This window comes from Alligator sinensis, unplaced genomic scaffold, assembly GCF_000455745.1.
Source record: "Alligator sinensis unplaced genomic scaffold, ASM45574v1 scaffold418_2, whole genome shotgun sequence".
NCBI lineage: Eukaryota > Metazoa > Chordata > Crocodylia > Alligatoridae > Alligator > Alligator sinensis.
In genome coordinates, this window is record NW_005842682.1 from 843,812 (window position 1) to 854,448 (window position 10,637).

The 10,637-nt window shown below is 46.0% G+C and overlaps 1 non-coding gene across 1 annotated transcript; it reads left to right on the forward strand.

Moving 5' to 3' along the window:
- Nucleotides 1-1,358: 1,358 nt before the first annotated feature.
- LOC112551957 lies at nt 1,359-1,528 on the forward strand. The gene has a single exon (XR_003096315.1). It is a non-coding gene; the product is annotated as a U1 spliceosomal RNA (small nuclear RNA).
- Nucleotides 1,529-10,637: the final 9,109 nt, after the last annotated feature.

A 10,637-nucleotide genomic window follows, 5' to 3' on the forward strand; every position in this document is an offset into this window, starting at 1 on the left:
CATTGGTGTCAAGGGGGGCACTTGATCACCTTGAGCTCTAAGTGAGCCACAGAGGGCTAGGGGCCTAGTGCCAGTGCGGGCATATGCACAGAGGGGCCTGGGGCCCAGGAACCAGGGACTTGGTAACTTGTGAACAAACAAGGGAAGCTAGTGCCTTAAATCCAGGTCCTGTCCAGTGGGCCTAGGTTGGTAGGCCTAGCTAGATTGAAGGGGCAGAGGCCAAGGAGGCTGAGGCCCCAACAAAGGAACCTCCTACTGTTAACACCCATGAGGCATGGGGTGTGGTAAAGGGTAGGTTATGGAGTCATGCAATTAGCTCATAAGGCTTTGGGTGCCCAGCCAGGCACAGTAGATTATAGAGGCCCAGCCAGGGGCCTAAGACCGGTGGGACCGAGGACTAGCAAAGGTCCAGAGGGCAGCCTCCCTCTTAATTTATTATCCATCAAGGTATGGCAGGAGAGATAGGGAGAGTTTCCTAGGGGCGAAGCAGGGCATGGTCACAGAACCTCCAGGGGGCATCACAGCCACCCCTGGGACTCCAACTTGTTACACCATGGACCTACTACCTGATGATGATAGCTGCCAGGCCATGTGGAAGTGAATCTTCCACAAGGACATAGAAAAGGACCACAGAGACTTGAACTGGCATGTAGACCACTGGACGCTTCCTGTGTAGGCTTGGAAAAAGAGAGAGGGGCAGAGAGACTCACCAAACTGCTGCAGGCAAACCTGCCAGGAGAAAACAGGAACCAATTGACCACCTCCTCTGGTACCACCCATACACCAAGCGGGTATGGAGAAGAGTAATCTTACTTCTAATGATGGTGACCCTGAACAGAGAGGTGTGGTACTGTTTGGTTTGGTCATGTGACCAAGAAGCAGGGAACTCTGACATCCTGCTTCAACCAGTTTGTCTCCTGCTTCAGAAATGCCCTGTGGAAGACCAGGAACCTGCTAATGTACAGGCACCAACATTTTGGTTGAGGGCTGTATCAAAATGGGACTGAGTGAGATGCAGGGATATTACAAGAAGTCAGTAGACAATGTCAGGGAGGAGATGGCGGAGATCATATGGAAAAGAAAACACTGGCACAGATTGTTTTGAGTTGGGACAGCTGGTGAGGGCAGTAACGATGATGACAATGAGGATGATGGCAATGATTTTAGTGATGAGTGAAAGGACTGGGGAACTAGGCGGGGGAGTTGGAAGTGGGTGGAGGGAGAGGGAGATGGGAAGGAGATGCATAGGCAGTCCTTTGTGTGATTGTGATGGCTAAAGCTGAAGGTGACAGACATGTGGGTGTGCAAGCACATGGGAATGCAAGCATGCAGTATGGTCATTATAATGGGAATAAGGATGATATAACTGGAAATGTGTGTTTCAGTCCCATGATCAAAAAGGTGTTTTTCCCAGGGTAAGGCCTGAACCTTGCACTCTGGGCAGGATGACCCCCATGAGTTTCCCTAAATGTGGGAAACTTGACTGCACAGTTTTGTGTAAATGGGAGACCATGTTCTTGCTTTCTCTCTGGCTGCTTCTCAGCCTTTTGGCCAGGAGCAAGCCAGATTAGAGGGCATCTGAACTCCTAGGCCTCCTGGCTTGGGGCTTGCACATAGAATACTTGCCATGGATTTGGGGAATATCAGAAGCCCCAGACTGATGGGTTTGGGAGGGAGGTACTTGCCCATTGGGAGACACACACTGGGTGCCTATACATGTGCTCCGGGGTGGGGTGGATGTTTTAATTAGAATGGTATTTCCCCTGCCAGGTAAATCACATCTAGAGGTATCAAGTGGGATTCTCCATCTGTTGAAGTGTTCCCATAGAGATTGGATGCCTTTTGGAAGATACTTTTGTCAAATACATGTTACTGTATACATTACAAGAGTAAATGGATAGATGAATTTGCCCTGGCCATGGAAGGTCAGATTAAATAATCATATTGCCTATTCTCCATTTTATTTCATGATCACATTTACCATCTGATGTTATCCATCTTCCCAAGTAGTTACATTTATCAGCCTGCATTATCTGTTCCTTATCTACTTCGTTGTTGCATACAGGAATGATCTTTTTCTTTGTAATTACCATGTATTCTGTTTCTCAGCAGTTGATACTTAAAATTATTACTGCAAGGGAGAAGGGTCTATCTAAAATTTCTTGCAGCTTTTCTTTTGAATCAGCTGTTAAGACTGTGTCATCAGCATAACGCAAGTTGTTCAACTTCTGTCTGCCAATGATCAGCCCTGGTAAAACCTCAATTCCCCTCAGTACTTTCTCACTGTACAAGTTGAACAAGTCAGGTGAAAAGACAGAGCCTTATCTCAAGCCTCTCCATTTGGATGAAATCACCTAGTTCATTTTCTATTTTCACTGCTGCAGTTTGGTCCCAATAGAGGTTTCTCAAACTTCTCAAGTCTTTACCTCAGTATCCAGGTCTTCTAGTATTTTCATCAAATCCTTATTCTTGATTCTATCAAAATCTTTGCTATAATCAATAAAACACAAGAAAAGGTCTTTCCTCATTTCTATTGCCCTCTCCAAAAGAATCTATACCATGAAGATAGCATTTATTTTACCTTCACATTCAACTTTTGTAATATCCAGTCTTATTTTACTTCTAGCCCTCATCATCAGCACCTTTTATAGGATCTTTGTCACATGGCTCATTGAACTGATGGTTTGATGGAGTTCACATTCAATGGCTCCAGGTCCTTTGGGGAGCACAATAAAGATCAATCTACTGAGATCCTCAGGTATTTCTCCACTTTCATAAATCTCACTGATAACTGTTGTTACCTTTTCTATACCAAACTCTTTCAAACATTTTATTTGTTCTACTCCAATCTCATCTGACCCTGTAGCTTTATTGGTTTTCATTCGATTGATAACTGTTCATACTTTTGACTTAAGAATTTTCAAACTGTCCATGTTCTTAATAGATGGCTTTTCTTCTTGACTGTCATGGAATAACTCTTCAATATACTCTGTCCATCTTTTCAATACTTGTTCTCATTCCATGATTATATCACCATTCTTGGCTTTTATACATCCCCTAGCAGTACATCTTCCTTTGCCTGTGATGTCTCTGATATTCCTATACATTGATGTAACATCTTTATTCTTTTGTTTTTCTTTCTCTCAAGGATTTCTTCAGTCATCCATTTTTGTTTCTTTTGCCTTACTTTTGATGGAATAACCTCCTTGGTTGTTTCAGCTGGTGCTTGTTTAAAAAATTTCCCAGTTTGACACATTTCCTTCATCTTCAAGTTCTTAGAAAAAGGTTTTTGAGTGCAACCGTGTACTTTTCTTTAATCAGATCTTTTCCCATTAGAATTGAATAATCGGGTTTTTTCAGGTTTGGGTTCTTAAGTTTCCTCAACCTTACCTTGATGGTATATACTACATGTACATGATCACTTCCACAGTTAGCCCCTGGGTATGTTTTCGATTGTTGAACTGCATTGTTGAATCTTCTGTTGATGGTGATCTAATCAATTTGGTTGTAACATTATCTCCAGGACTTTTCCATGTATACCTTCTCTTGGGCGGTGTTCAAACCATCTGTTTATAATGATTTGAACATTTGCATCACACCAATCAATCCATCTGTCTCCTCTTTTTTTTCTCTCCAAGTTCATAAGGTCCAACGATATTATCCATTTGTTCACAACCAACTTTCACATTTAGATCTCCCATCACTATGACCACTTCTTGACGTTTGCATTGCTTTTTTGCTTTATCAAGGTCTTCGTAGAAACGATAAATGTCCTCTTCCCCACATTCAGCTCTCAGTGCATAGACTTGTATTGCAATGTTGAGACATTTAGTCTTTATTTTCACAAGCATCACTCTATCATAAAACCATGCAAACTTTTTGAGGTTTCTTTTCCTAATATCAACCCAATTTCTCTTTCATGCATCTGACCTGCTGAATAAATGATCTTCACATCTTCTGAAACAATAATTCCAGCGTATTTCCAATTTGTTTCTGGAAGATCTAGAATCTCTTCATTTCATGCTTGACATTATCCAATTTCTCAATTTTATGTGGAGTCCTCACATTCCATGTTGCCACTTTGACTGCTCTCTCCTGAGTGTGGACAGTAGCATGCTGATGGTCAGGAGAATAGGGATGGCAAAAGACGCATTTCTGAAAATGAAAAAGATATTGACAAATAGTAAAATTTCTTTAAGGACAAAGCTAAGAGTTTTGGTTTGTTATGTTATATCAGCCCTCATGTATGCTTCAGAATGCTGGGCAATGTCACCAAGTATAGACAGGAGAATTGAAGCAACTCAGATGTGGTTCTTAAGGCACATCTTGAAGGTATGTTGGGCAAGCCACACCTCAAATTAAAATATTTTGTCAAGAGCAGGCTGTGGCAGGCCACTAGGGGGTGCTCCTGCACTGAGCCACTCACCTCACTGCACCCAATCACCTTCCAGGCTCCAAGTACCTCCCTGGGAGTGCCTTGTGTCTGGCCAACCCCCTTCCTGGAGCACACCTGCTAGCCTGGGAGTAAAACTGCCATCACCCAGGGATGGGCTTGATCCTGTCTCTGAGCCCCTTGTGAAACATGGGCCTAGTAGCCCTTGAGTGTACTTGACTCACTTCAAGAACTTGGGATGCTTCCCTCAGTCGGAAGCACAAGTAGTGGTCTCCCTTAGTCATCCGAACCAAGAGGACCCCAAGGCATAATCTAGACCCACTCTCAATAAGTCTCTCATACTAGGTACAAAGGAGACCTTTATGGTTACAAGGGTTAGGGTTGGAATAGGGTACAGGGTACAGCAGTATCAGAGAAATCCCATAGAGCAAACTGGCATGGCTGGGTAGCCTCTGATCATGCATCTGAGTTACTGCAAGCTATATATCTAGTTAGATCTCAGGTGGCTTACTTACAAGTATCATTCAGAGGCAGGTGGAGATTCCCTCTGGAGGCAGGCAGTTCCTTGATCATGAATTTTGACAGAGAGAGAAAGTTTCAGATGGTCCAGTTCTTCTCTCTCTCTGAGTCTTCCTCATGGCTGCTTCCCCTCCTCCTAGGCAGTCCTTAACTTATATAGGCCTTATGACCTCATTTACCTGGTCCAATGGAGGCCAGCACCTGTTGGCTGTTAGCCAACCAATTTGAAATGCATCACTACTTGCTGGGCAGACTGACAGTCTCTAGCTCCCCAGGGAGCCCAAGCCCCTCACCCAGGTATGTGATCCAAATCATGTAGGAAGAGGGAGCAGATTTCCCCCCTCCCTCAGGAATGTATCCAGCTCAGGTTACCTAAAGAGAGAGGGTAAGGTGTGCATCCTCTGCTAGGCCCATCCTAACCAAATTGTCACAGAGCAGAGTTTTGGGGGAGAAACACAGGTAGCCTTCTGCCACAGGCTGCAGGAGGAAGCTGCTGATTAACATCAGAAAGAGATAGTTGGAATTTCTTAGACACATTATGAGGAACGAGGAAACTGAGAACTTGGTTGTAACTGGAGAGATTGAAGGAAGGAGAGATCATGGAAGACAGAGGTTGATTCTGACAAGAGTCTTGTGAGCGGCGTGGAAGATCTTATCCTCATCTCTCCTTTGTACTCACCTGCCACAACTTGGATTGTAAAGAAAAGAAAGGAGATCAGTGCTCTCTGATGTTCTGAGATAGATAAATGCCACCCTGATGTCAATTGCTCACAATGTTATTTTATTTTCTACTTAGTGCTGTAGATACAGTATCCTCACCAATTACTTCATTGGTGATGGTAGTCTGTGTTACAGTGGAGAAATCCCTGTGCTTGATACTCTGTAGATATTTTGTACAGGGTGGTTGCCGCTAATTGCCTCGTTAGCGTCATGCGCTCTCCATGTCTCTCATTCTCCTCAGGTGCTTGATACTCAGAGCAGTCTCCTACTGCTTTCTCTCTCTGTCTGTCTACCTATCTTCTGAATAGACAGTCCTGATGGGGTCTGGGCTTGGGGTTAGCTCCAACCCTCTCCTTTATCTGAGGGGTGCAATCCCTCCTTCTTTAAGTTACTGGCGGATCCGCCTCCCAGTGTCTCCATATCTCCCTGCACTCACCAGTGCAGCTGAGATTCTCAGGGAGGCAATCCCCTTCACGGCTGACATGCCGTGTGTCTTGAAGTTTTGCTCCTCCAGCGTCCTCCTATATGCAGGTATGACTTCTTCTTTCCTTTCAGGAATCTCTGCCACTCTTTCTCCATCTTCTGGTGCCCAAAGGCAATCAGTCTGTGTCCTGCCGCTGGTTCTATGCTGGTTTTGGTGGGCTAGTCACCCAATCTCATCTTGGGTGTGTAATTCCCTCCACCTGGCAGGGTTCATTGTTGGGTCAGTGTGGACTGACCTTGCCTAAGTAACAGAGCTCCTGCCCGGCTCCCTGTTACAGTTTACATGAATGAATTAATGTATTGACACTGGAGATTCTGTATGTCTCAAGAGAAGAGATCTGTGGAAGACCATGGTCACCAACATCCTGTTTGGATACGGTACCTAGAGAGAGATTGTCTCTTCTAGCTTTAAAATCTAGGAATATATGAAGAAAGAGTGTAACAGAGATGCTCTTCTTTAGTGACTGGCCTACTTGTCTATGGCTCATTGGATTATCTGAGTAAGGTGGTTCTACTGACTGCTTCAATTGGTCTATGATGGGAAGCTTCTCTGATGGCTTGTGGTGCTTCATACAGAGTCATATTAAGAATCCTGGTGATGCAAGAAGAAAGCTGCTTAAGCTGCTGTGGAGAACGTGTGAGAGAGTGTGCTGTATCTGCAGAATCATCTGGAAGCAGGAAGTGTAGAAGTACTTATCTGTTGGTGTTGCATGGATGAAGAGGGGACTTAAGTCTGCTGCTGAGTGGAAAAAGGGAACGATGGAAACTTTTGGTGTTGGTGGGAGAGATGGTGCTATGATTTTTTGGTAAGGACAGCAGCTCTGGATGCTATGTGGAGAAGGGAAGGGGGCACCTAGGGCTGCATGAATAGTCTAATGGGTCTCACAAGAGATGGGGGAGAGTGGCCATTGATTCTTCATGGGATCTGGTGTTCTAAGCTGGTTGAGTAGGTAGAGACAACCCAGCCCATTTGGCTAAGGTCAGTTGCCTCTTTTAGAAGTTTCAGCATTCTGATATATTTACATGGCATTTGAGAGCCAATAGTTCAAAGAGAGGCAGTAGTTGCCATACAGCTTAGATGTGAGGAAGCTTTTTAAAAAAGTAAGAAGTCAAATAATAAAGTCGTTCTGCAAAAGCTGAGGCCTTGCTATTGAAGATGTTACAAAGTGATGGGTGAGGGAGAGAGGGTGGCTTTCCTCAAAGGAATTAAGGAGAGCAAGAAGAAGATATAAAAACTGTCCTTACCAATAACTGGAGCAGTGGTTTTATCCAGACGTTTAGGAGGCCAAGTTTACCTACATTATATGCATTCTTGAATTGAACAAGAGCTATGAAGATCTTGTTTAAGGAATTTAAGACTCCAGTAAAGAAATCCAATAGGTAAACATAGGAAAAAGCATATTCTCCAAAAGTTAGAGTTTTACTATGTTCAGAGTAAACAAAGACAGGTTTTGAAAACAATACCACTGAGAAAACAAAATCAGAATAACATACATTTACCTTCATTGCAATTGTGTGTGTCATTCACAGCAGTTAGTAAATAGACTGCCTTTTCCAGTTTGTGGATCCTTGCTGGGTGACACAGAGCATATAAAAATTGTGTTCATATTCCATTAAGGGTCTCCAAAGTAGTTGTGGAACAAATGCTTTAGCAGGTACAATATTACACTGGCAAGCATTTTTATAAGTATCTCTGATTACTAAGAACCCGGACAACTATTGTTATAAGCCAGGTACAGAAAGTACACTTATTATGAGGTAGGTGCACAGAAAGTGCTCAGCAGCCTTAACTGAACAGATGGTCAGGGGCCATAGAGTGCTGTAAAAATGGCGGATCTGCTCTAAGATAACTCTGGATGGATGTGGTATCAGATTTCAGCGCTGTAGGTTAGAGCACCGTAATGAACGTTTGTACCATATCCCATCACAGCTTGCAGTGGGCCACATTCCGCTAATATCCCATGGAGCATTGCTGCACCCTGCTCATCTCTTCTCACAAAAAAGCACTCTAACCTCTCCCTTGGGCTGTTACTGATGAGAGTCTGAGAAGCTCCTGTTTCCAAACCCCTTCCCCACCCTCATTTGTTCCCCCTGGCCAGTTATGAGCCACTATCTGGTATTATTGCTCAGGGTGTGGATTCTATCTAACCCATCTGGGCATTTGTAAAGATTGCAGATTTCAATTAAGTGCTGTGTTGATTGACAACACAGGGGGCTGTCCAAGATTATTCATTTTGTACAGTGTTTTTTTGAAGTATCCATATCCAGATCTCAACCTGTTCAGTTTGACCCACGCTTCTCTGTCAGGGTTGTGTGCTATGGGGGACTCATTTGGTGTTGGTATAAAATGCTGTAGAAATAGATTTCACCCCATCCCTTATCTAAATTTAGTGCAACGCACAATGCTGCAATAGCTGGCCTGCTGGTCTCTCCATAGGCCCAGAAACCTGGCTTCAGGGGAGCAGTTAGGTTTTGTCTTCTTATGTCCCTTGGTCTAATGTCATAGAGTGCAGGGAATATATCTGTGTGTACATAAGTTGTGCAGTTTGTTATAACTCTCTGCACAGTGTTAAGTATAGTGTCAAACTTTTTAGCATGACAACTTCTGGACCATACAAGAGCACAGTAATCTTCTGGGGTGTATACTATTGCAAGTGCTGTGAGTCTCAGCCCTTTGAAGTTGGCACCCCATGTCATGCTGGCTAAATGTCTTAAGGCAGCAGCCCACACAGAACTTTACTACTGACTTTCTGGATGTGATTGTGGCAGAGCACAGGGTGTGTCTGCCACTTTAAGGGCCTGGAGCTGGCAGCCTCCAGGTGCCTGATTAGGGCAGCCATTTTGAGGCATGGGCTGCCTATATAAACAGGGCAGTTTGGCTGCAGGAGGGCAGGCAGCAACATCGCTTGGCCGTAGGGCTGCTGTGAACGACCCGGAGGTAAGGGGGAGCTGCAAGGGGATGGTAAGGAGGCTCCTGGTCCTGGGCATGACCTGAAACTGAACCCTGCTGGGAGTGGGTGGTCTGGTGGGGCTCTCAGTGGCACGGGAGCCCCCAGGAAATGCCAGGCCAGTTATCACCCCGGTGAAAGGCGGGTCGGGGCTCCTTAACCCCTAGCTCCCACCACCGGGTGGGTAACCCTATGTTGGAGGGGCCCAGAGGGCAGACCCCGAGAGAGTGATGGTGTATAGGGCGTGGTGCTGCAGTTGCCCCTTTGGAGAAAGGGAGTAGTGGCATGGTGAGGCCCAAGGAGACAGAGTGAGGGGCTAGAGACCAGCCCGGAGTAGAGAGTACCCTCAACTGGCCCAAGCTGGGGCCAGGACTACGGTAGTCAAAAGGGCTGGGGCCCACCGTGAGGGACGCCCAAGAGCCAGGGGCCTGGGGTCCTGACTGGCCTGGAGGTGGGCCAGGGCAAGTGGCCGAAGGTCCCGGGCGGACCACACCCGAGAGGGGAACATGGCTTCGGGGGGCCTAGGTAGCCTGGATGACGGCGGAGAGGCCGCCTGATAGGAGAGGATCATAGAGGGGTCCTGTATGGATGATTCTGGGGCTCAGTGTGGGGCTGGTGATTATGTGAACACCATGATGCCATCTGCGAGGCTTGGGCTGCGGTATTAGGGGAGGTCGGAGCTGCAGAGCACCCCCTGGCATCGGGGCATTACAATGGGTAGCCTCCCGCTTAATTGACATTGGATTGAATCAATTATCATCAAAGGCGTGGCGGGTGAGATAGGTGGGCGGTTGCCCAAAGTCTAAATCTGCTCTCTGCTAGCTTGTGGCCATTATTTCTTATAACCTCCAGGGGCGCCCTGGTAGAGTCTCACCAATTGCCCCCATGATGAACTTATAGGCGGCCACAAGGTCGCCTCTCAACCTTCTCTTGCTGAGGCTGAAGAGGTCCAGGTGCCCCAGTCTCTCCTCATAGGGCTTGGCCTGCAAGCCCTTAACCATATGAGTGGCCCTTCTCTGGACCCTCTCCAGGTTATCCACATCTCTCTTGAATTGCAGCACCCAGAATTGCACGCAGTACTCCAACTGCGGTCTGACCAGTGCCCGATAGAGGGGAAGTATCATCTCCTTGGTTCTGTTCGTCATGCATCTGCTGATGCACGATAAAGTGCCATTAGTTTTTTTGATGGCTTCGTCACACTGCCGACTTATGTTCATCTTGGAGTCCAGTAGGACTCCAAGATCTCTTTCCGGATCCGTGCCACCCAGCAGGTCATTTCCTAGGCAGTAGGTATGCTGGACATTTTTCCTCCCTAGGTGCAGCACTTTGCATTTCTCCTTGTTGAATTACATTCTGTTGTTTTCCGCCCACATGTCCAACCTGTCCAGGTCTGCTTGTAGTTGTTCCCTGCCCTCCGGTGTGTCCACTTCTCCCCATAGCTTTGTGTCATCCGCAAACTTGGACAGAGTACACTTCACTCCCTCGTCCAAGTCTCTGATGAAGACATTAAAGAGTATCAGTCCAAGGACCGAGCCCTGCGGGACCCCACTGCCCACACCCTTCCAGGTCGAAAC